Source organism: Canis lupus, chromosome 3, assembly GCF_011100685.1.
Source record: "Canis lupus familiaris isolate Mischka breed German Shepherd chromosome 3, alternate assembly UU_Cfam_GSD_1.0, whole genome shotgun sequence".
Classification (NCBI taxonomy): Eukaryota; Metazoa; Chordata; class Mammalia; order Carnivora; family Canidae; genus Canis; species Canis lupus.
The window spans coordinates 10569395-10594502 of record NC_049224.1 but is presented as its reverse complement, the minus strand read 5'-3'; the positions used below and the strand labels follow the sequence as shown (position 1 = coordinate 10594502).

The following is a 25108-nucleotide window of genomic DNA, read 5'->3' as shown; positions in this document are numbered from 1 at the left end:
TTGGCAGAGCTCTTAACATTTTCTCTTTGCCATTAGTTGCCACTGGTTTTCAGTGGATAAATATGCATAATTTTGTTGTTTCTTAGATTTGTGGTTTAGTGTTTAATTTTTAAAGTCCTCAGTATTTTCTTCTTTTTTTTTTATTTTTTAAGATTTTATTTATTTATTCATGAGAGACACAGAGAGAGATAGGCAGAGACACAGCCAGAGGGAGAAGCAGGCTCCATGCAACCAGCCGGATGTGGGACTCGATCACGGGTCTCCAGGCCCAGGCCCTGGGCTGAAGGCGGTGCTAACCCGCTGAGCCACCGGGTCTGCCCTATTTCTTCTTCTATACTATTTTCTGTTTATTCTACTTTTAAGATTCTGATGACACGTAGGTTGAAATCTGACATTGTCACAGTGAAAATAACTGCTAGAGGGAGAAATACTGATTATCTCTGACCAAATATTAATTTAAAAAAAACTATGTGTGATTAGGAGTGGATTACAATACAAGCTTTTTGATATTATAAGTAACCAAATGAGTTATCCTTGTCATTTTGTATCAATGATAATGCATTTACTAAGAATTTCTCACGAGACATAAAACAGAAGTCCAGAGATAGAGTTCTAGACCAAATCAGACCATCAGAGTTGCTATTCGGAACTCAGATTTCAGCCTCCTTAAATGTTAGCTTGATTTCTAGGCTTTTTTCCCATTATTTCAAATCGTGGGCATCTCTCGTTTAGCTGAAGAGATGAATGTATATTATCATTTTTTTTTTTTTTAATTTAGGGACTAGGGCCTTTTCTTTCTTTCTTTCTTTTTTTTTTTTTTTTTAGAGATTTTATTTATTTATTCATGAGAGTCAGAGAGAGGCAGAACATAGACAGGGAGAAGCAGGCTCCCTATAGGGAGCCCAATGTGGGACTTGATCCCGGGACCAGGATCGCCCTGAGTCAAAGGCAGACACTCAACCTCTGAGCCACCCAGGCGTCCCAGGAAATAGTGCCTTTTCCATAAATTATCCCCTGAGCAAACTTTTTCTTTGTATTGATCAATCAAAACTGACTAAACTATCTGTTTGCTCACACTGACAGAGGGTAGGAAAGCTAATGTCTGATATTAACAGCTTTTATAGTAAAAATCAGGCAGGAAAATATGTAGATTGGAGGTTTTTTAATTATGTAGGTGTTGGTATTACCAAACTCACTTTTCCCCAAAATATCTTGCAATGGAAGAGACATATAAAATATATAATATTTAACTTCTCAAATCACAATTTCAAATTAAGATTGCATGTCCCTGTAATCCAAGGCATTTGTTTTCAACACCTCAGTGACACCATCCTGGTTCACGCCATGGAGATGTCTCAATAATCGTGCTCTCAGTTCCAAACCATAAAACCTATTCTCTATGTTCTCATTTTATGGTATGGGACTAGGATTATATTTTATGTCTGTCCTTCCCTTGATAAAATGCAAGCTGACTAGGGTAGGGATATTTGGAATTTTTTTTATTATGTATTTTAATAATAAGAATAATAACTGGAACCTATAATTATAAATGTTTGTTTTACAGAAAAAATATATTTAGAAAAAAAATTCTAATTTTAGATATACATACATATACGTAAAAGATATGTGAAGGGAGCTATGTAAAAATGCTACCTAAGGATAAAAAGGAAAAAATACAAATGTCAGATAAATTCCTTTTGGAGACAGACCTTTAAGGAAAAGGTGTTTGCAGGGCACCTGGGTGGCTCAGTGGTTGAGGGTCTGCCTTTGGCTCAGGTCATGATCCTGGGATCCTGGGATAGAGTCCTACATCGGGCTGCCTGTGGGGAGCCTGCTTCTCCCTCTACCCGTGTCTCTGCCTCCCTCTGAGTGTCTCTCTTGAATAAATACATAAAATCCTTCTTTTTTAAAAAATATATTGCATTCAAGTTTGTTGTACAATGGAAAAGTGTAAAAAGAAAATTAATTTTTAGAAGATATAATGAAATACAAAGGGATTATGGCAAATTAGTAAACTAAGCTGTGAGAAAAACATCAATGCTCAACAAAGGAAACAATTTGGTAACAGGAAAAGTATGAAATAATTATAGTTAATGCAAAGGAAAAGGACAAATAGAGGAAGTAAAAATTATCAAGACAATAATAGCAACTTAATATAAAAAAAATTGCAAACCACTTAAAAATAATTTTACAACAGAAAAATCCAACCACTTAATGGAACAATAAAAAAATTTGCAGAATCTCAGAAACCTAAAATTTTAATCCAGTGGACAAAAGTGCTCCTCTACAATTGTCATAATATAACTGACACTGACAAAAATACTTGGCACGTTTGAGTTTTAAACATACATATCTTTTTAGGCATTCTGTCAAAAAAAAAAAAAAAAATCCCCTAACCACCGTAAAAGGAAGACTTCCTTCAGATTTTGTCCCAGAATTGTGCAAGTTCAAAGCAGAGAAGTATTTCTAAATTTCCAATGAAAATAAATGATGGAGTGATAGCTGTGAAAATGATGGGTTAAAGACACTCCAAAAAAGCAATAAAAGCAGTCAGAAACTGTCAGAATCAAATTCCTCAGAACTCTGAAAATTAACCAAAGATTTCCACAATGAAGTAGCATTTTATCAAGAAAAATGGCTGAGTCTCAGCATCAACAGGATGCTTTGTGGTATTTAATTTGCTCTGGTTTCATCCACCACTCTACATACAACTCAGCAGTAGCCTTGAAAAGATAATAGGCCATATTCCTTGTATCAGAGAAGCAAAATAGCAGTGTAGTTCTTTCTAAACTTTATTTCCAAAGAATACAAAGAATAGTAATTACTTGACCTGAGTAGTGGTTCTACTCTACTCAAATAGCCTACTTTAATTTCACCTCACTTGAACTTGCTGAGTGCTAAAAGCTTCTCCCCAAAAGGTATTTGTCAAATGTTTAACATCCTGACTGCCTAAAATGATTTATAAGAGTTGGGGAAGACAAGAGATTAACCAAAATCTTAAAAGGGAGAGGTGAAGAATGAGATGTCAATAGGGGGTCTAAAAATTTCTGACATATTCCTAGGAAGCATCATTCATTCATAGAGTTGTGCGTATATTCAGGAAAAAAGCATGAGAACATATATAAGGTCTTACTTCTGATATTCCCTGAGGCTCTGCACAGCAGGAAATGAAGGCTACATTTGGGTTTAAAATTTCTGGTTGTGTTCCCTAACAGTCACAACAGTCCCTCAGCAAAGTGTGGGAAGCTTACTTTTCTAGCAATTTTTAAAAATCCCTATTTAGTTATTACCTGATCACTAAGCTAACTAAATAGAAATTTTAATGGACATAGATTATAAAGAAACAGACATTAAAATTTGTTCAGAAATGCCATTAACAAAATAACAAAAGCAATCAGCACTAATAACAAACTCTGGGTAGGAGGAATATCTGATTTCCAGAGTTGCACCTTAAAGTATTTGAAATGTACATTTTTCATCAAAACATCATGATACATACAAAGAAACGAGGAAGTATTAACCACACAAAAGAAAAAAAAAATCAATAGAAACTATCCCCAAGGAAGCCTGGATGGTAGGACTATAAATTACCTATTTTAAATGTGTTCAAAGAACTAAAGGCGACAAAGTCTAAATAACTAAAGGAACATATGAGAACGTTCTCTCAACAAATACAGAATATCAATAAGGAGATAGAAATTATAAAAAGGGATCAAATACAAATCCTGTAGTTGAAAACTAAAATAACTGAGATAAAAAATTCAGTAGAAAAGATCAATAGCAGATCAGTGCAAGGCAAAAGAAAAAAATCAGCCAATGTGACATCTGAAAAACAAAGAAGAATGCAAAAAAAGTAAAGCTTCAGACACCATCAAATGTAGCAACAACTGTACCAATTAAAAGAACTAAAGGCAGAAAGAGATATTTTAATAATACTTGAACACTCTGATACCCAACTTTCAATAATGTATAAAGCAAGCAGATAGAAGATACCAAGGAAGTAGAAGATTTGAATAACATTATAAGTTAATTAGAACTAATAGACACTCTGCCCAACAGGAGAACACACATTCTTCTCAAGTGCTTAAGGAACATTTTCTAGGATAGACCATCTGTTTCTTCATAAAACAAGCCTCAAAAAAATTTCAAAGGATGGGACTCCTATAAAGTATGTTCTCCAAACACATTAAAGAAAATTAGAAATCAATAGCAGAAGGAAATTTAGGAAATTAAAAAATATGTGGTTATTAATCACATTTATAGCTGTAAATGTCTCCAATGAAATACGAAGATCCTAAATCAGTAATCTAATCTCCAACTTTAATGATTAAAAGAACAGCAAACAAAATCCAAAGCAAGCTAAAGAAGGAAGGAGTAAATAATAGAGAACAAAAAAATGAGACAAGATATAGAGAAAAGTAAACAAAACTAAAAACTGATTCTTTGAAAAGATCCACACAGTTGATGACTCTAGGCATACCAACCAAGAAAATAGAGAAAAATCTCAGTCATTTATATCAGGAACTAAAAATGGATCATAACTATAGACTTTACAGAAATACAAGTGGAGGTTAAGGGGATATTTTAAATAAGTATATTTAACATTTAAACAAGAATGAGTATATTTCTAGAAAGATACATATTGCCGAAACTTAAGATGAACAATAAAATGTGAAGAGATCTATAACAAGTAAACAAATGGAGTTAGTAATTAAAAAGCTTCACACAAAGAATCACTCAGAACCAGACGACTTCACAGTGAAGTCAATCAAACATTTAAAAGATTAACACGAATACATCCTAAACACTTTTTTTTTAAATCAGACATATAGGAACACTTCTTAACTAATTTTAAGATGCCAATATTATGCTGGTAAAGCCAAAGTTCTCATGAAAAAATATTGTATGGCAGTGTCCTCTATGGATATTGACACAGATATTCTCAGCAAAATAATAGCAAACCAAATTTAAAGTAATAGATATTTAATGAATAGGTGGGAGTGTCTCAGGAATGTATAGTTGGTTCAACATATGGAAATCAATACAATATTAATAAAATAATGTGGAAAATATGCATATTAGATGCAGAAAATGCCTTTGATAAAGGATATCTACAGAAAACCGATAACTAATACCATTCTTATTGGTGAGAAATTGAAAGCTGTTATCTTAAGATCAGGAAAAAGACTAAGTCTGCTTTTGTCACTTTATTCAACACAGTATTGGGAGTTCTACACTGAGCATAAGGGATAGTTTTATTTTTCACAATTTAAACTGAGTATTTTTGTTTTTTTCAGGCCTATTTGCAGATGACTGGATTTTATGTATAGGAATCCTTGCAGAATAAAGATAATAAAAATAAGTCCAGTAAGGTTACAAGGCAGAAGATCAATATACAAAACTCAATTATATTTCTATATGCCAGAAATTTATAATCCAATCATAAAATTAAGAAAATATTTCCATTTAGGAATAAGGTTAAACACGGAGGTAAAAAGTTTGTACAATTCAAACCACAAATCATTGCTTGAAGAAATTAAAGACCTAAATAAATGGAAAGACACCTATGTTTATGGATGGTAAGTCTTAGTACTGTTAGGGTAGCAATACTTCCTACTTATTTTTTACAGAAATATACATGATCCTAATATTCGTATGTATACATATATATGCAACATATATATGTACATTGTTGTATATATTGTAGAGACATTGTAATATATATTGTTGTGTGTATATATATACATATATACAGCATATATATGTGACTCAGAATAACTGCCCAAATCTAGAAAAACTAGATACTTAGAGGACTCACACTTCCCAATTTTAAAACCAACTAACACAGCTACAGTAATAAAGAAAAGTGTGTTACTAACATAAGGATAGGCAAATCAATGGAGTAGAATTTAGAATCCAGACATAAACCCTCACTTTTATGGTCAATTGATTTTCAACAAGAGTGCTAAGAAAATTTAATGGGGAAAAGAATAATCTTTTTAACAATCTTTTTATTTAGTTGCTGGGACAAGTAGATATTCATGTGCAAAGGAATGAACCTGAACCTCTATCTTAGTCCACATTTTGAGTTAAAAAATAACTCAAAATTGATCAAATACCTAAATTATTTTTAATAAGATAAAATTCTAAAGCTCTTAAAGAAAACATAGTAGCAAATCTTTGCATCATTGGACTGGGGAACAGATTTTTTGTTTGTTTGTTTTAAATATTTTATTTATTTATTCATGAGAGAGACAGAGTGAGAGGCAGAGGCAACATTTTTACTACAGATTTTCAGTCATCCATTGTTGACCTCCCTACAAAAGTCCTATGATTGTGATATTTCCTGAGCTCATATAATACTTACAATTATCCTACTTTCATGGGATAAAAATTGCTATAGGTATGGTATTATATACTTATTTTTTTAAATATTTTATTTATTTATTCATGAGAAACAGAGAGAGGCAGAGATATAGGCAGAGGGAGAATCAGGCCCCTCAAGGGAGCCCAATGCAGGACTTGATCCCAGAACCCCGAGATCATGCCCTGAGCCAAAGACTGATGCTCAACCGCTGAGCCACCCAGGAGTCCCTATAATATAATTTAAATCCATGAAGTGCACCACTTTAAAGTGAACAAATGAGTGGTTTTCAGTATATTGCAAAGGCTATACAACCATCCCAAGTAATTCTAGAATAATTTTAATATTCTAAAAAGAAACCCCATACCAGGTATCAGTCAGATTGTATCCCCACTTTCACTTGGCAATCAGAGGGAAAATATACTTTCTGAGTATATAGATTTACTTAATCTGAATATCTCATACAAATGAAATTATAAAATATGTGGGTCTTTGTTTCTTTCACAGCATAATGACTCCAAGGTTCATTGATGTTGTAGTAGATATTAACTGTTTATTCTTCTTTATGGCTGAATAATAGTCACATGTATTTATAAAATGGGTGAATTTTATATATGTGAATTTGTATATTATACTATGTTATATTAATATATTACACAATTACACAATTACATAATCTGATTCATATCTAAAATATATTTATAGAAACAAATAGAAATATCTATAGAAATATTTTTATTAAAAATATATTATAATAATATAGATAGATATAGATATAGATATAGATATAGATAGATATAGATATAGATAAAGTGTGGGCACCTTAGTAGCTCAGTGCTTGAGAGTCTGCCTTTGGCTCAGGTCATGGTCCTGGGATTGAGTCTCTAATCGGGCTCCCCACATGGAGCCTGCTTCTCCCTCTGCCTATGTCTCTGCCTCTCTGTCTCTCATGAATAAAACTTTAAATATATATATTAAATATATATAAATATATATTTATATTTAATATTAATATATATGTATATATATTTACATCCACTGATGTACCCTTACATTGCATATATCTTTTGGCTTTTGTTAATAATGTTCTAATATTCATGTATAAATTTCTGTTTGAATATCTATCTTTAATGCTTTTGTTATATAATTTCTATATACTGAGGAATGGCACTTGGGGTTATATAGTAATTTTAACTTTCAGTGGAACTGCCAAACTGTTTTATCTTTTGCTAAAATCATAGTTTCACCAGCAATGTATGAGATTTCTACTTACTCCACATCTTTGGCCATGTACTTGTTTTATGTTTGTTTCAACATTATTACAGCATTCTTTTAGGTGTGAAGTAGAAGCACATTATACATTATTTTGATTTGTATTCCCTAATGACAATGATGTTGAGTACCTTTTCAAGTGCTTATTAGTCATTTCTATATATTCTTTAGAGAAATATCTATTCAAATACTTTTCCCAATTTTAATTGGTTTATCTTGTTATGTTGAGCTCTAAGAGTTCTTTATATATTTTCAATAATAGACTTGCAAATATATTCTTCCATTCTGTGGGTTATCTTAGTGTTAAAGGTAGTACCCCTTGATACAGAAAACTTTATATTTGATTCTTCATTTTGGTGTCCTCTCTAAAAAACTGTCCCCAGGGACTCCTGGGTTGCTCAGTGGTGGAGTGATCCCAAGATCATGGGATGGAGTCCGCATCAGGCTCTCTGTGAGGAGGCTGCTTCTCCCTCTGCCTCCCTCTCTTCAAAAAAAAAAAAAAAAAAAAAAGGAAAGAAAAAGAAAGAAAAGAAAGAAAAAATAAATGTTGCATTTTAAATATGAGCTATATCTAAATATAGAATTAAAGCTAGAGTTGAAAGAACTATGAATAATAAATTATAATAGATTGACTCATCCAGTATAGCTGATACAAGAAATGTTTCATCTACAAAAATACCAATTTCAAACAGTTTAACTCAGTAAATGTTATAGACAAGGTAAAAATGTTATTTAAAAATTACAGAGAGAAGAGGTGACAGAAAATGATAGTATGTCAATTTCTGTTTTTTTCCTAATGATATAACAAATTATATAGTCAAAACTGATAATTGCAGAGCAATTTTAATGTTATGTAAAATAATAAATGTTAAAAATAAAGTCTGAACAAAACATAACTGTAGAACAAAATATGATTAATGATTGAGAAGTTGAAAATGGAAAGGAAGTAAGGAAATATTTTAAGAGTGAGACTTTTCTAATCTTATATTCCTTAAAAAAAAAACAAAAAAAAAAACAAAAAAAACTAAATATTTGACACCAGAAAAGGCATAAGAACCTAAATAGAATGGAATCAAAGGAAGAGAATTGAACCACATTCATGTTAGATTTTAATATATAATTATATTTGAATTTTTCAATTAGTGGCAAAACTTTGGAATTTTCAATAAATGTTTTTATCATAACTATTGTTCAAAGATAAAAGATGATTCACATCTTCCTTGTGTGTCAAAGCTATATAATTATAGATGATTTATAAAGGATATCATAGATGCAACACATTAATATGTTGTATATTATACTTTTGGTAGTTAGTATTATATTTTTGGAAAAAATATATCAATCAAAATGTAAAATGTCCATTATTTTATATTCAACACTAAACTCCTAGAAACTCATCCTGGATAATCACACAAAAAATAGGGAAACTCTGAAATGTATTCACAGAATTTTTCATATTATCTAAAATTTGGAATTGGCCTAAAAGATCATCAGTAGCAAATTACTATTTAAATGAAGACTCATTTACTGATTTCAGAATACGAGCTGGAGGGACAGGGATCTTCAGATTTCTACATGAACACAAGTGCTGGCAGATGCCTTTTCTCTTCTTCTTCTCCCCCAAAGTAAATAGCAGGAACCAGCCCTAATATTCCATCTATCTTTCTGGTACTACTTGCCTCAACCCCATATTGTCCCTCAGCCTCACTTCATTCAACCACCAAGGTGGCTCCTGCCCTGCCAGACCATGCAAGCAGTTCTTGCAGAAACCTGCAGCACCTTAAAGTGACTCCTGTCCTGTAGAGGGGGAAAATAAACCCACACACTAGTGCCTCTGCAATTCCTGCAGCCAGGCCTCTTGGCTGTTTGCACAAGAAGAAAGACCTACCATTCTGTGTTCCAATAGCTATGGCAGAGAGGTGGATTGTAGAGATACATAGTCTGACTCCTGGCTTCTCCCACAAAGAGCCACACTCTCAGGCCTCTCAACAACACTGGATCAAACCAACCCAGTGCTGACACAGCAGACAAACTGGGTCAGAGCAGCCAACTGGGCTAAGAATAAATGTGACTCAATCCCAACAGTAGGGTGCACAGAGACCACACAGGAGACACCCTGGATGTCTGCTTCTGGTGACCAAGGGGGTCTGTGCTAAGAGGGGGCCATAAGACCTCTTCTATATTGGGCCACACTTTCAGACCAGGAGATGTAGCTGACCTCTATAATACATGAAACAAACACAGAGAGTTATCAAAATAAGGAGACAGAGGAATCTGACCCCAATGTAAGAACAACACAAAATCACAGCAAAAAATCTAAATGAAATACAAATAAACAATATGCCTGCTAAGGAATTCAAAGGAATTATCATAAAAATATTCACTGCAATTGAGAAAAGAGTAAATGAACTCAATGAGAACTTCAACAAAGAGATGGTAAATCTAAAAAACAATTAGAACTAAAGAATTCAATACTGAAATAAAAGAATACACTAGAGGGAACCAACAGAAGACTAGAGGGTGTAGAAATAATGAATCAGCAATATGGAAGACTTTTAGAAAGATTTTAGAATGTATTAGAATTTAAACAGTCATCAACTCTATTATAGACTGCTACACACATAAGATGTTATATATGAACCTAATGATAACCACAAATCAAAAACCTATAACAGGTACACACACACACACAGAGAGAGAGAGAGAGAGAGAGAGAGAGAGAGAGAAAGGAATCTAAGTATAGTACTAAAGGAAGCCATTAAGCCACAAGGGAAAAGAGCAAGAGGAGAAGAAAAGAATAGGGAGGGACTACAAAGTAACCTGAAAATAATGAACAAAGTGGCAGTAAGTACATACCTATCAATAATTACATCGAGTCTACATGGACTAAATGCTCCAATTAAAAGATACAGGGTGACTTAAATGAATAGAAAAAAAAAAGACCTATCTATATGATGCCTAGAAGAGACTCATTTTAGACCTAAAGACACCTGTAGTTTGAAAGTGAGGGGATGGAGAACCATTTATCATACTAATGGACATCAAAAGAAAGCTGGAGTGGCTATCTTATATCAGACAAACTAGATTTTAAAACAAAGGCTGTAACAAGAGATGAAGAAGGACAATGCATCTAATAAAGGTGTCTATCCAAGAAGATCTAACAATTGTAAATATTTATGCCCCTAATTGGGGAGCAGCCAAATATATGAATCAATTTATAACAGACCTAAACTCATTGATAATAATGCAATAATTGTAGAGGTCTTTAATACCCTGTCCACAGCAATGGACAGATCATCTTCCAGATTCTCTTCCAGCAGAAGATCAAGGAAACAAGGGCTAAGAATGGCACACTGAACCAGATGGACTTCACAGATATATTCAGAGCATTTCATTCTAAAGCAGCAGACTATATGTTCTTTTTGAGTGTACATGAACATTCTCCAGAAGAGATCACATACTGGGTCACAAATCAGGCCTCAACCAGTACAAAAAGAATGACATCATACCATGCATATTTTCAAGCCACAATCAATACGATACACTATATCAATAAAAGAAAAGATGAGAGACATATGATCCTCTCAATAGATACGGAAAAAAAAGCATTTGACAAAACATAGCATCCTTTCTTGATAAAACCCCTCAACAAAGTAGGGAACATATCTCGATAACATAAAGCCATGTATGAAAGACCCATAGCCAATATCATCTTCAATGAGAAAAAACTGAAAGCTTTTCTCCTAAAGTCAGGAACATGATAGGGATGTCCACTCTCACCAGCGTTGTTCAACATAATGCTGGAAGTCCTAGCTTCAGCAACAAAAGAAAAAGAAATAAAAGTCATCTAAACTGGCAAGGAAGTCAAACTTTCATTCTTCTCAGACAACAGGATACTTTGTAGAAAACCTGAAAGACTCCACCAGAAAAAATGGTAGAACTGATACAGGAATTCAGCTAAGTTGCAGGGTATAAAGTCAATGCACAGAAGTCATTTGCATTACTAGTCATTTGCAGAAAAAGAATCAAGGAATCGATCCCATTTAAAATTGCAACAAAAACAGTAAGATACCTAGGAATAAACCTAGCCAAAGAAGTAAAAGGTCTGCAATCGGAAAACTTATGAACAAAATTGAGGAAGACCCAAAGAAATGGAAAAAAAAAATATTTCATGCTCATGGATTGGAAGAACAAATATTGTTAAAATGCCTACATTACCCAAAGCAATCTATACATTCAATGCAATCCCTATCAAAGTAACACCAGCATTTTTCATGGAACTGGAACAATTTTAAAATTTGTATGGAAACAGAAAAGACCCTGAATAGACAATGTTAAAAAAGAAAATCAAAGCTGGAGGAATCACATTTCCAGACTTCAAGCTGTATTACAAAACTATAATCATCAAGACAATATGGTACTGGCACAAAAACAGACATAGAGATCAATGTAACAGAATAGAGAACCCGGAAATGGACCCTCAACTCTGTGGTCAACTAATCTTTTACAAAGAGGGAAGGATATCCAATGGAAAAAAGACAATCTCTTTAACAAATGGTTTTGGGAATATTGGACAGCCACAGGCAGAAGAATTAAACTGGACTATTTTTTTTACACGATACACAAAAATAAATTCAAGATGGATTAAAGACCTAAATGTGAGCTGGAAATGCATCAAAATCCTAGAGGAGAAAATAGACAGCAACCTCTTTAACCTCCAGCCTCCACAGCTTCTTGTTAGACACATCTCCAGAGGCAAGGGAAACAAAAGCAAAAATGAATTATTGGGACTTCATTAGGATAAAAAGCTTTTATAAAAAGCACAGCAAAGGAAACAATCAGCAAAACTAAAAGGCATCCGACAGAATGGGGGAATATATTTGCAGATGACATATTAAATAAAGGGTCAGTATCCAAAATGTATAAAGAACTTATCAAACTCAACACCCCCAAAATAAAAACTCTGTCAAGAAATGCACAGAAGATATGAATAGACATTTCTTTAAAGAAGACAGACATATGAAACAATTTTCAACATCACTCATCACCAGAGAAATACAAATCAAAAGCACAATGAGATACCACTTCACAATTGTCAGACTGGCTAAAATTAACAATTCAGGAAACAGCAGCTTTTGGCAAGGATGTGGAGAAAAGGGAACTCTCTTACACATTGGTGGGAAAGGAAACTGGTGCAGCCACTCTGAGAAACAGTATGGAGGTTCCTCAAAAAGTTAAAAATAGACCTGCCCTATGACCCAGCAATTGTACTACTAGGTATTTATCCCAAGACTATGAAAATAGTTATTTAAAGGGAGCATATACACCCTAATGTTTATAGCAGCAATGTCCACAATAGCTAAATTGTGGAAAGGACCAAGATGTACATTGACAAATGAATAGATGGATAAAGGTGTGGTGTGTGTGTATATGTATATGTATATGTATATGTATATGTATATGTATATGTATATGTATATATGCATACACAATGGTATGTTACTTGGCCACAATAATGAAAAGAATGAAATCTTGCCATTTGCAATGATATGGATGGAACTAGTGTGTATTATGCCAGTCAGAGAAAGAGAAATAGCATATGATTTAGCTCATATGTAAAATTTAGAAACAAAACAGAAGAATATAGGAGAAGGGAAGGAAAAATAAAGATCAAAACAGAGGGAGGCAAATTTTAGGAGATTCAACCATAGGGAACAACCTAAGGGTTGCTGGAGAGGAGGTAAGTAGGGGGATAGGGTAATTGAGTGATGGGTATTAAGAAGGGTACTTGGTATAATGAACACTGGTGTTATATGCAACTGAAACTAACAATACACTATATGTTAACTTGAACTTAAATTGAAAAAGAAAGACTTTTAAAAATTAATGAAACTGGGAGCTGATTCTTCAAAAAGATTAAAAAAATTGATAATAGCCGACTCATCAAGAAGAGAAAACTCAAAATCAGAAATGAAGGAAGAGAAACAACTGACACTGTGAAATACATACAAAGAATATTATGAAAAATGATGTGCCAACAAATTAGACAATCTTGAAGAAATTGGTAAATTCCTAGAAACACACCATCTTCCAAAACTGAATCAGAAAGAAATATAAAATTTGGGGACCTGGGTGGCTCAGTGGTTGAGCATCTGCCTTTGGCTCAGGTCCTGATGCTGGGGTCTTGGGATTGAGCTCCATAAGGCTCCTCACAGGGAGCTTGCTTCTCCCTCTGCCTATGTCCTGCTTCTTTCTGTGTCTGTTATGAATAAATAAAATATTTTTTTAAAAAGAAAGAAAAAAATTAAACAGACCAATTGCTAGTAATGAAACTGAATCTGTACTCTAAACCCTCCAATAAGCAAAAGTCCAGCACCAAATGGCTTCACAGTTGAATTTTACCAAGCATTTAAAGAAAAATTAATACCATTCTTCTCATACTATTCCAAAAAATAAAAGAGGAAAGAAAATTTCCAAATTCATTCTAGAGGACAGCATTATCTTGATACCAAAACCAGATAAAAAAAAACTGCTAAGCAAACAAAACAAAACAAACTACTGGTCAATCTCTGATTGACATAGCTGCAAAAATCCTTAAAAAAATTACCAAAAACCAAATTTAAGAATACATTAAAAATCATTAACTATTATCAAGTGGGACTTATTCTAGGAATTCAAGGGTGGTTCAATATTTGTAAATTAATCAGTGTAATACATCCCATTATTAAAAAAAAAAAAGAGTAAAAATCTTATGATCATCTTAATAGATGCAGAAAAAGCATTTGAAAAAATACAACACCTGCTCATGGTAAACACTGTCAACAAAGTGGATTAAGATAAAATATTCTTCAATATACCAAAGACCATATATGAAAAGGCACAGCTAACATTATACTCAGTGGTGAAAAACGAAAGAATTTCCTCTAAGATCAGTAACAACACAAGTTTGTCAACTCGCTCCAATTTTATTGAAATAATAGTGGAAGTCCTAGTTTAGCAATTAGACAAGAAAAAGAAATAAAAGGCATCCAAATTGGTAAGGAAGAAGTAAAAATGTCACTCTCTGCAGATGACATACTATATATAGAAAACCCTAAACTCTGCTAAAAAAAAAATAAAACATATCAGTACATTTTCAGGATTTAAACTTGATATACAGAAATCTGTTTGCATTTCTATGCAGTAATAATGAAGTAGCAGAAATGGAAATTCAAAACAATCTCATTTGTAACTGCACTAGGAAGAGTAAAATACTTAGAAATTCATCTAACCAAGGAGGTAAAAGACCCATGCTCTGAAAATTATAAGATAGCAATGAAAGAGTTGAAGACAGCACAAATAAATGAAATTATAAGATAGCAATGAAGGAGTTGAAGACAACACAAATAAATATTATGTCCATAGATTGGAAGAATTAATATTAAAATATCCATACTACCCAAAACAACCTACAAATTCAATGCAATCCCTATCAGAATACCTATAATATTTGTATAGCCCTAGAAGAGATACTACAATTTGTATAGAAGCAGAGAAGACCTCAAATAGCCAAAGCAATCCTGAGAAAGAACAAAGCTGAAATCATCAGAATTCCAGATTTTATGATCTACTACAAATCTATTTTAATCAAAATATTATGATACTGGCATAAAAACAGACACATAGATCAACAGAACAGAATAGAGAGGCCAGATATACCTACACCTATCTGGTCAATTAATGTATATCAAAGGAGGCAAGGATATGCAATGAGGAAAAGACAGTCTCTTCAATAACAGTGTTGGGAAAACTAGATCACTTTCTTACACCATACACAAAGATAAACTAAAATGGAAAAATGTGACCTAAATGTGAGACCTGAAACCATAAGAAAAAGAAAAAATAGTAATCTCTTGGACATTGCCTTTACCAACATTTTTATGGATATACCACCTTAGGCAAGGGAAACAAAAGCAAAAATAAACTATTGAAGGGGAGCCTAGGTGGCTCAGTTGGTTAAACATCCTAAACATCCAACTCTTGATTTCAGCTCAGGCCGCGATCTCAGGGTGGCTAGATCAAGCCCTGCCTTGGGCTCTATACTGAGTGTGAAGCTTGATAAAGATGCTTTCTCTCCCTCTGCCCCTCTCCCTCTCTCTTCCTCTAAAAAAGTAAATTAAAAAAAATAAACCATTGGGACTACACCAAAAATTTTTGCACAGCAGAGGAAATTACCAAAAGGCAGCCCTCTGAATGGGAGAAGATATTTGCAAATGAATATCCAATTAGAGGTTAATATCTAAAATATATTTTAAAATGATATAACTCAACACCAAAAAGAAACAATCCAATTAAAAAATGGGCAGAGGAATTGAGTAGACAGTTTTCCAAAGAAGACATACAGATAGCTAACTGATATATAGAAAGATGCTAAACATCACTAGCCATCAGAGAGATGTAAATCAAAAGCGTGAGGAGATGTTACCGCACACCAATCCAAATAGCTAGTATCTAAAAATATGAGAAATAATAATGTTGGAAAGGATGTAGAGAAAAGGGAACGCTTGTGCACTGTTGGTAGGAATGTAAATTGGTTCATCCACTCTAGAAAACAATATGGAGGTTTCTCAAAGAATTAAAATTGCATGTGATCCAGAAATTGCACTACTAGGTATTCAATCAAAGAAAACAAAGACACTAAGTTGAAAAGATGCATGCACCCTTGTGTTTATTGCAGCATTATTTACATTAACCAAGATATGGAAAGAAACTCAGGGTTCGCTGATAAATAAATGGATAAAGGAGTATGTAAATGAATGTATAGACTCAAATGCACACACACACAGAATAGAATATTAGGAATAAATAAGAATGAACTCTTGACATTTGTGGCCACACAGATGGACCTAGAGTATATTACGCTAAGTGAAATCAGTCGGACTGATTTCATATAAGTAAAATCATATGATTTTACTTATATGTGGAATCTAAAATATCAACCAACCAAATGAAAAAATGAAAAACAAAATGAAAAACAAAACAAACAAACAAACAAACAAAAAAAGCCAGAAACAGACTCTTTTATACAAACTAGAGGGTTAGCCATTGGGGAGATGGGAAGGGTAGTGGGTGAAATAGATAAAGGGGATTAAAAGGTACTTTCACTTATAAAATAAGTCACAGAAATGATAAATACAGCATAGAGAATATAGTCAATAATATTTAATAACAATGTATGGTGACACTGACTACTTTAATGGTGAGCACTGAATAATGTATAGAATTGTCAAATCATTGTGTTATGTACATGAAACTAACATAACATTGTTTATACTTCAACTAAAAAAAGATAAAATGAAACTAAGAGAATCTCCTTATGTTGTGAAGAATTATTTTATCATTGACTGTGTAGTAAGTTTAGTTTTATATAACTACAGTTAATTCTAACTTGACATTTGTCACTTCCAATTTAAAATAAAATATCTATTTTGTATTATCTAATTGGAGCTAAATTAAAGTTCATGATATATCATTGATTTCTACTAGTCAAAATGATATAGAAAGGAATCTCTCTTTGGACATTATAATCACAGTTTTTCCATGACAAAAACAGAACAATATTCTAAGAACCAAAAAAGAAAATACAGAAAAATATACCAAATTAATAATCAATGTCATTTAAAAAGGCAATCAAACCATTATTTATCAACATATTACAAAAATATAAATTAAACATTTAAGTTTTTTTGAACATTTAATGTTTTTATAAAAAGGAATGTAGAACATGGTAAAATATATTCAAGTCATAAAATCATTCATGATCAAATTAAGATTAAATCTTTGCTGGTATAAATTCAAAATTCCTTAGTATTATACTTCCTAATTCTAAAGCAGTATATTTTTAGAGTGCTATTAGTGGCATGATTAATGGCTAATTCAAATTTAATAATTCAAAGAACTTGAAAATAGCATAAATATTTGGTAAATCATTTAAATCAATATGCTTGTACAGATGTTCTATGGTTCTGAGAAATTCTATAAAATATTATAAATCTTTGTTCAACTAACAAAAACCAATACTTATGGGCTTCTTATCAGCATTTACATATTTATTTTACTTCAATGATTATTTGATAAAATTACAGAATATTATAAATGAATATATATATATTTATATTTTAATGTCAAAGACAACCGATGTATCTTCACAGGTTTTAGATGAAGTTACTGAAAATTTGTATATCAGAGTTCTGACACAATTATTTGAAAAGTGACCTACCGTGAAAATCCATGTAACATACGTAACTGAAAATGTTAATTAAGGCAATAGGAAAATTTAATAGCATTACATGCAAAATTTTAGCAAAATTTCTTTAGGATAAAATCCTCATCATTTCTCTTATTTCTATATTTCAAAAGTAAGAATATTATCAATAGGCTGGGATGTAGTCCTGCAGAATAAATTTAGCTAGATCATTAGTTTTTATCTGAATGCCTACTGTGTTACAAGCTTCTAAATAGGTGGCCATACTGAACGAGATAAAGTATCCAAGGACTATTGTGACTAGTAAAGATGACAAATAAATAATTGCAGTATAATTTTACAGACTCTATGACAGATTAGATGATAGATTTTTATGGTAGTCCATGCAAGTGTACTTTTCATGAAGAAAGGAAATAATGATTGAAGTCATCAGTAACTCATCCTCTAAACTGAACTTTAAAATTCAATGGACTTGGTCATGTGAAAGTGGAAGAAGTTGACTCCCCATATGAACCGTATAAGCAATAGCACAAAGGCACATACCACAGCCCATTCAGAAGGGTGAAGATGTGTGCACGTCTAGTCATGATGTCCAGGAAAGGAAAGGGCGATAGAAAAGTCTGGAAAAGTAGACATGTTAAGATCTTAGGGTCATGCTGGTAGCCAGAGCTCAGAAATTGCCATTGTTACTCTCTAAAATTCTATCTTTTTCCTGGCTGTATGCCAGTTGTGTCACATAATGGATCTTGTACCCATGTGGAATAAAATGAATATAATTTCATAACTAGAGTGACAGCCTGTGAACAGCTGTCTTTATAAATATGTGAAAATATAAGGCCAAGAACTATATCCACTGTCAAGGCCCAGAAGCCCCAAGAGATAATTAAACCACCTGGAGCACTATCCCAAGATCTGAGGAGCACAACTCTCTTGTCTGTGTTTTATGACTCAGATTTAGGAGGCAGATTCCCAAATGCAGACATTTAAAATGCCTGTCACTTAACTTATAGCTGTTTGTCATCGATCTAAAAGATAATGACTTGAGCATAAACAAGGGATATTTCTGATGTATGTAGCTCTGCCCTTCATTATTTCCCAGTATTAAAAAAATAACACTAAAATATTTAAATAAAATGAAGAAACTATATGAATATTTGAGTAGTATTGACTCAAGATACGAAGATACTACTACTATTGAGTAGTATTCAGTAACTGGCTTTAAAATTTTGATTTTTGTTCTGTTATTCTATTTTGTGTAAGCTGGGGGAGGAGAAAGAGCCAGACAAACATTCACATGAAATTTCTTAGTAGTAAAATAATCACCTGCTGCTGCGTGAAGTGATACTCCAAGTAAGTGGATATACTAGAAGCATCAAACACATGAACATTCAACAACAGATCGGTCCTTCAAACCTGGTTGGGCATTTTACTCATCTATGGACACTATGAAAAGTACAGATTCCTAAATTAGCCTTGCAAAATAATGATTGATAAACCTGGATAGGTATCTGATAATTTATGTTTTCAATGAGAGCTTTAAATGATACTGATACTACCTGTACACAGATTGTCATTTGAGAACCACAGGTACAGGGATTCCCTTTCAGCTCAGATCTCAGCCAGGAAATACATTTTATATTTTAATATATCAATGATATCTAATATATACATTGAAACTTCTATTTAGATCAAATTATACATAAGGGCTCAGTGTGCTGAGAATTTAGAGATAAAGGGAGACAGGTAGCTCTACAAAATGAACTATAATTGTAGAATAACGTAAGAGTTATAGGCAGTTTGCAAGACATTAATGAGGAATATTATAAAATGGCATTTGTAAAGCGAAAGCAGGATGTTAAATATGGACTCTCCCTGTTATTATCTTGGTTGAGCCCCAAAGTCAAAGGATATACAAAAGATCATATAGGTTGCCTGGGTGGCTCAGTCAGTTAAGTGTCTGCCTTCAGCTCAGGTCATAAACTCAGAGTCCTGGGATTGAGTCCCGCATAGGGCTCCTTGCTCAGTGGAGAACCTGCTTCTCCCTTTCCCCACCCCTCTTGTGTCCATGTGCTCAAATAAATAAAATACTTAAAAAGAAATCATAAACATCTTCTTATCCAAAAGAAAGGTAAATGACCTTTTACATTTTTTTACAAATCAGCTCTGCCCACATTAGTGATCACTTAGGTCTAGAATATAAAATGATGGGATTGAACTTTGCAAGGGAAGATTTCCTCAGATAATATTGTCAGTGTGATATATTTTTTCCTCAAGACCATGAGGAAGGAAGAAACGTTCTTTTCCTCTCAACTCAAGCCAAGAGAAAGGGGGATTATGACACATTCAAATACTCAGATATTTGTGTAGGGAGATTTGACAGTATGAAATATCCATGTGACAAAGGTTATCAGAAAAAAAAAATCATTATCTGAAATGAGGCAAAAGTAAGGCAAACATTTTGGAGCCAACTCCATCTGATATTAAAATGATGACCAAAAAATATGCAGTAATAGTCTAAAGTAATGTACTTACTTGATCTTATCTTTTACTATTGGTTTATAGTTTCAGACTAAGTAAAATTTCTTCTTGGTAGATTTTTATACTGTAATGATACAAAAAAAAATCTGTCTGGTGGAACAGATTGCTCTAAAGATTTATGGCCTGTTGAGCATGAACCAATTTTATATCTAACCCAACAGTGTTATACTAATATTTCTTTGTTAAATTGACTATAAATAATTTAGTTTCTCGGGTACCTATTGAACCAATCATAATAACTTAATTTCCCCCTCATTAATTAATGGGCAAAATAATATCTTATATATTTTGCTTACTTTATATTTAAATTAAAGTTATGATTTTATCATTTTGAAAGTCACAGGTTTTCAAGGCAATGGCTAAAACTGCCTATTTGGTGGCAGAAGAAATAATTGTGTTACAATAATCTATCCTCCCCACTTAGGGTGTAGGAAGGGAGATAAACTCATCTTGGATTTGTCTCTTACAACTGCTGCCTGTAGAGTCAATATGATTTTGACTCTACGTAATATTGTGCATAGTGTTTTGCCAAAGCCTTCATTAATCATGGATTAGATAAAGCATATGATGTATGTTCATTTTATATTAATGTGAAAATAAAATTTTACCTTTGATAATTACACATTCTTAGTTTTGAGTGGTTGAGGAAGTGTATCATAAAAGCTAAGCCTGAAAAAGTCTTTGAGGACTCCCAGAGAGTAGTTCAAGTAAAACCCAGAACTTCACCCTCATCGTCTGTTTCCCTGCCTCATTTACTTCAAGTTTTTATTGGCTTTGACTTTGTGTTTCTGTTTTTCTAGCTTGCACAGTTAGTTATTCTCCATTCGTGGCAACCGGTCTCTGTAGGTGAAAATGACAGAGAACTAGATAAAGATTGAAAAATAAATGTTAAAACTAGCAATTTTTTTCTCTAGGTGATGCCATGAAAACAACTTGATCCTTGATAGCAAGAGAAATCTGTCTTGTTTATCACTGTATCCCAAATGTCTGTCAAAGAGTCTTGCAAAGAGTAAGCCTTCAATAAATACTTGTTTAGTAATCAATATTGTTGCTTCCATGAGTCTGTTTAATTTCTTCCTTGTTGAATTTATTATGTTAATAGTTAGTGATATTTCTGCCCATTAACTGCACCTCTCCCTGCCTTTGTCTTCCACCTGAATTCTAACAACCTACATTTTTAACTAGGAGGATTAACTCCAAATTCCATTCTATGTGACCTTACTGAGCTCTCATATGCCACTATATCCTATTTCATGGAAGGCAGTTATCTCAAAATCACAAAATAGCTTTTGGTAAACATTATATTCCAGTAAAATCAAGAAAAAATAGTAATAGATAATACTCCACCCATAATATATATATATATTTTTTTGACAGGTTCTTCTCTAAACCTGGATATAGTTATGTTTCATCTCCAGATGAGAAATGTAGATAGACCAATTTGTTTCAACATTGCTTGAATATACTGAGCTGTGAGAAAAGTGGCAAGATTGCTAATATATTAATGTTTCCATCATCCAGTAATATTTTTGTACAAATCAATATGGGGTCAGAAAAGAATTAATTATCAAAACAAACAAAATACAAAGTTTTAGGCATGGTAACTACTGTATAATCTCTGGCTCTCTATTCTATGTCCTGAAGCCCTGGTAGTATATTTTGAAACTATTTTTTTCTAAATTCTAAATCTAACTCTTTGCTAAATGCTTATTCCTTGAAATCCTCACTCTCTAATATTAAGGTTTCTCAAAAATCCACAAACTATTAAAAGACATGTCTCCCATGGTTGCATATGTCTATATTTCTCTTAAGATGTATCCTAGGCTTCAAATGGGAAACAATATCTTAAAGTACTTCCTCTCACTCAAGCATATCTTTCACTTTTACTTAAGCCACTTTCTTGATAAGGCAAGATGGTGTTAACTGGAATAATGTGCCCCAAAAAGATTAAATGAACAACCAACTATTTATAGTAAAACCACTTTTGCTTACTATATAGATAGAATGTCAAAGTACTCTATAATGTGGTAAAAGCAAAGTCATCTATACTTAAAAACTTTCTAACATTTTAAATCTGCATATCAAAAGTGAACTTTCTACTTTTTGCCTATAAGCTATTCTTTTTTTTTTTTTTGGATTATGTTCCAAAAAATGGCTCAAAACTCATTCAAATCCTGGAAGAGATTAATGAGTTTTTCTCATACATTTTGTTCTGAAATTCTTCCTGGAAGCTATAATTAGAATGCTCTTTTTAAAATCCAAATTCTATTGTATCAATTTAGGATATGATTTTTCAGTGAGTTCTTTAGGATGTTAATCTGAATAGGTCAAGTTAGCATTGGAAATATGAATTTAAAACACTGAGAAATAGGCTGAAAGAGACAGATTAAGGAGTTAAGACAAATAATATGCACTCCAAAAAAAAAATCAAGAAAACTATTAAATGGCAATTTAAGCAACTGAACAGTACTATCAGAAATTTTGGCAAAATCTGAGCAAAATATACTGAAATTTATTTTAATCAGAGCAGATATCAATTTTGGGACCATAGCCATTGGTCATTGGTAAGTTTGGTTGCCACTATATGCAGATGGCATGATGTTATATATAGTAAACCCTACAGGTTCAACCAAAAAAATTATTAGAACTAATAAATTCAGTAAAGTTGCAGGATACAAAATCAATATGCAAAAATCTGTTGCATTTCTACATACTAACAATCAGAATCATCAGAAAAAGAAGTTAAGGAAACAGTCTAATTTGCAATTGCATCAAAAAGAATCAAATATTTAGAAATAATTTAGCTAAGGAGATGAAAGACCTATATGCTGAAAACTGTAAGACACTGATGAAAGAAATTGAAAGAGACAAGTATAGCCTGTGGTTATGGATTGGAAAAGTTATTATCACCCATATGTCATATCTCATTCTTACCCAAAGCAATCTACAGATTCAATTCAATCTCTATAAAAATTCCAGTGGTATTTTTCACGGAAATAGAAGAAACAAACCTAACACTTGTATGAAACCATAAAAGACCCTTAACAGTCAAAAACAATAAAAACAAAAACAAAAACAAAAAAAACACCAAAGCTTGGAGACATCATACTTGCTGATTTCGAACCACATTACAAAGCTATAGTACTCAAAGCAGTACAGTATTGGCATTAAAAACGGACACACCAATCAATGGAACAGACTAGACAGCCCAGAAATAAAACCATGCATAGTCAACTAACTACAGAGGAGCCAAGAATATACAGTGGGCAAAAAACGGTCTCTATAGTAAGTCGTGCTGGGAAAACTGGACCACTATCTTATACCATACACAAAAGTAACTCAAAGTGGTTTAAAGACTTGAACATAAAACCTAAACCCATAAAACTTCTAAAGGAAAATGTATACTGTAAGGATCTTGATAGCTGTCTTGGTGATGATTTCTTCGGTGTGAAATCAAAAGCAAAGGCAACAAAAGCAAAAATAAACAAGTGGGACTATATCAAACCAAAATCTTTCTGCACAACAAAGGAAACCATCAACAGTATGAACCTCTACTTGTGAAGTAGAGGGAAAATATTTGCAAATTGTACCTAATAAGCTGTTCATATCAAAAATATATAAAGAGATTACACATCAGTAGGGAAATAATTAACCTGATTTAAAAATGGGCAGCGGTGGGGTGCTTGGGTAGCTCAGTCAAATGTCTGCCTCTTTATTTTAGCTCAGGTCATTATCTCAAAGTCATGAGATTGAGCCCAACAGCAGTCTCCTTGCTGGGTGTGGGGTCTACTTGAGATTTTCTCTCTCCTTCTCCCTTTGCTCCCCCCATCCTATCACATTCACACTCTTAAAAAAAAAAAAAAAAAGACGAAGAAGAAGAAGAAAATGGGCAGAGGAACTGAATAGATAATTTTCCAAAGAAGACATACAAATAGGCAACAGATATATGAAAAGATGCTTAACATCACTAGCAGGAAGAGGCAACTCAAAATCACAATGAGATCTCACCTCACACCTATTAGAATGACTATTATCAATAAGACAAGAAATAACAAATGCTGAAGAGGATGTGGAAAAAAGGAAACCCTTGTGGACTGTTGAGGGAATGTAAATTCGTGCAGCCACTATGGAATAAGTTTGGAGTTGCTTTAAAAAAATGAAATGAATTGCCATATGATCTAGCAATTCCACTTCTATGTTTTTAGCTGAAGGAAATGAAAACACTAACTCAAAAAGATATATGGACTGCCGTAGTCATTACAGCATTATTTACAGAAGCCAAGACATGGAAACAATCTAAGTGTCTATCAATGGATGAATGGATTAAAAATGTGATATATATTTATAATGGATCTTATGCACATTTATATATATATATATATATATGTGCAGATATAATTGAATGTTATTCAGCCATAAAAAAAGAAAATACCGCCTCTTCTGATAATACAGATGGGCTTTAATGGCTTTATACTAAGTGAAATAAGTCAGAGAAAAACAAATATTTAAGATCTCACTTACCTGTGGAATCTAAAACAAAACAAAGCAAAACAAAATACCTCATAGATATTTAACAGACTGGTGGTTAACAGGGGAAGGGGATGAGGGGTAGGGAGCATGAATGCAAGGAATCAAAAGATATAAACTTCCAATTATAAAATAAATGTGGATGTAATGTACAGCATGGTGTC

The 25108-nt window shown here is 32.9% G+C and overlaps 1 long non-coding RNA gene across 1 annotated transcript in view; it reads left to right on the top strand.

The window, feature by feature from the left end:
• The window catches only part of LOC119876124, a 151131-nt gene extending 129680 nt beyond the window's left edge, over positions 1–21451 (top strand). The window contains exon 5 of the long non-coding RNA XR_005356618.1: positions 21332–21451. This is a non-coding gene — a long non-coding RNA (uncharacterized LOC119876124). The remainder of the gene's footprint in view (positions 1–21331) is intronic.
• The last annotated feature ends 3657 nt before the right edge of the window (positions 21452–25108 follow it).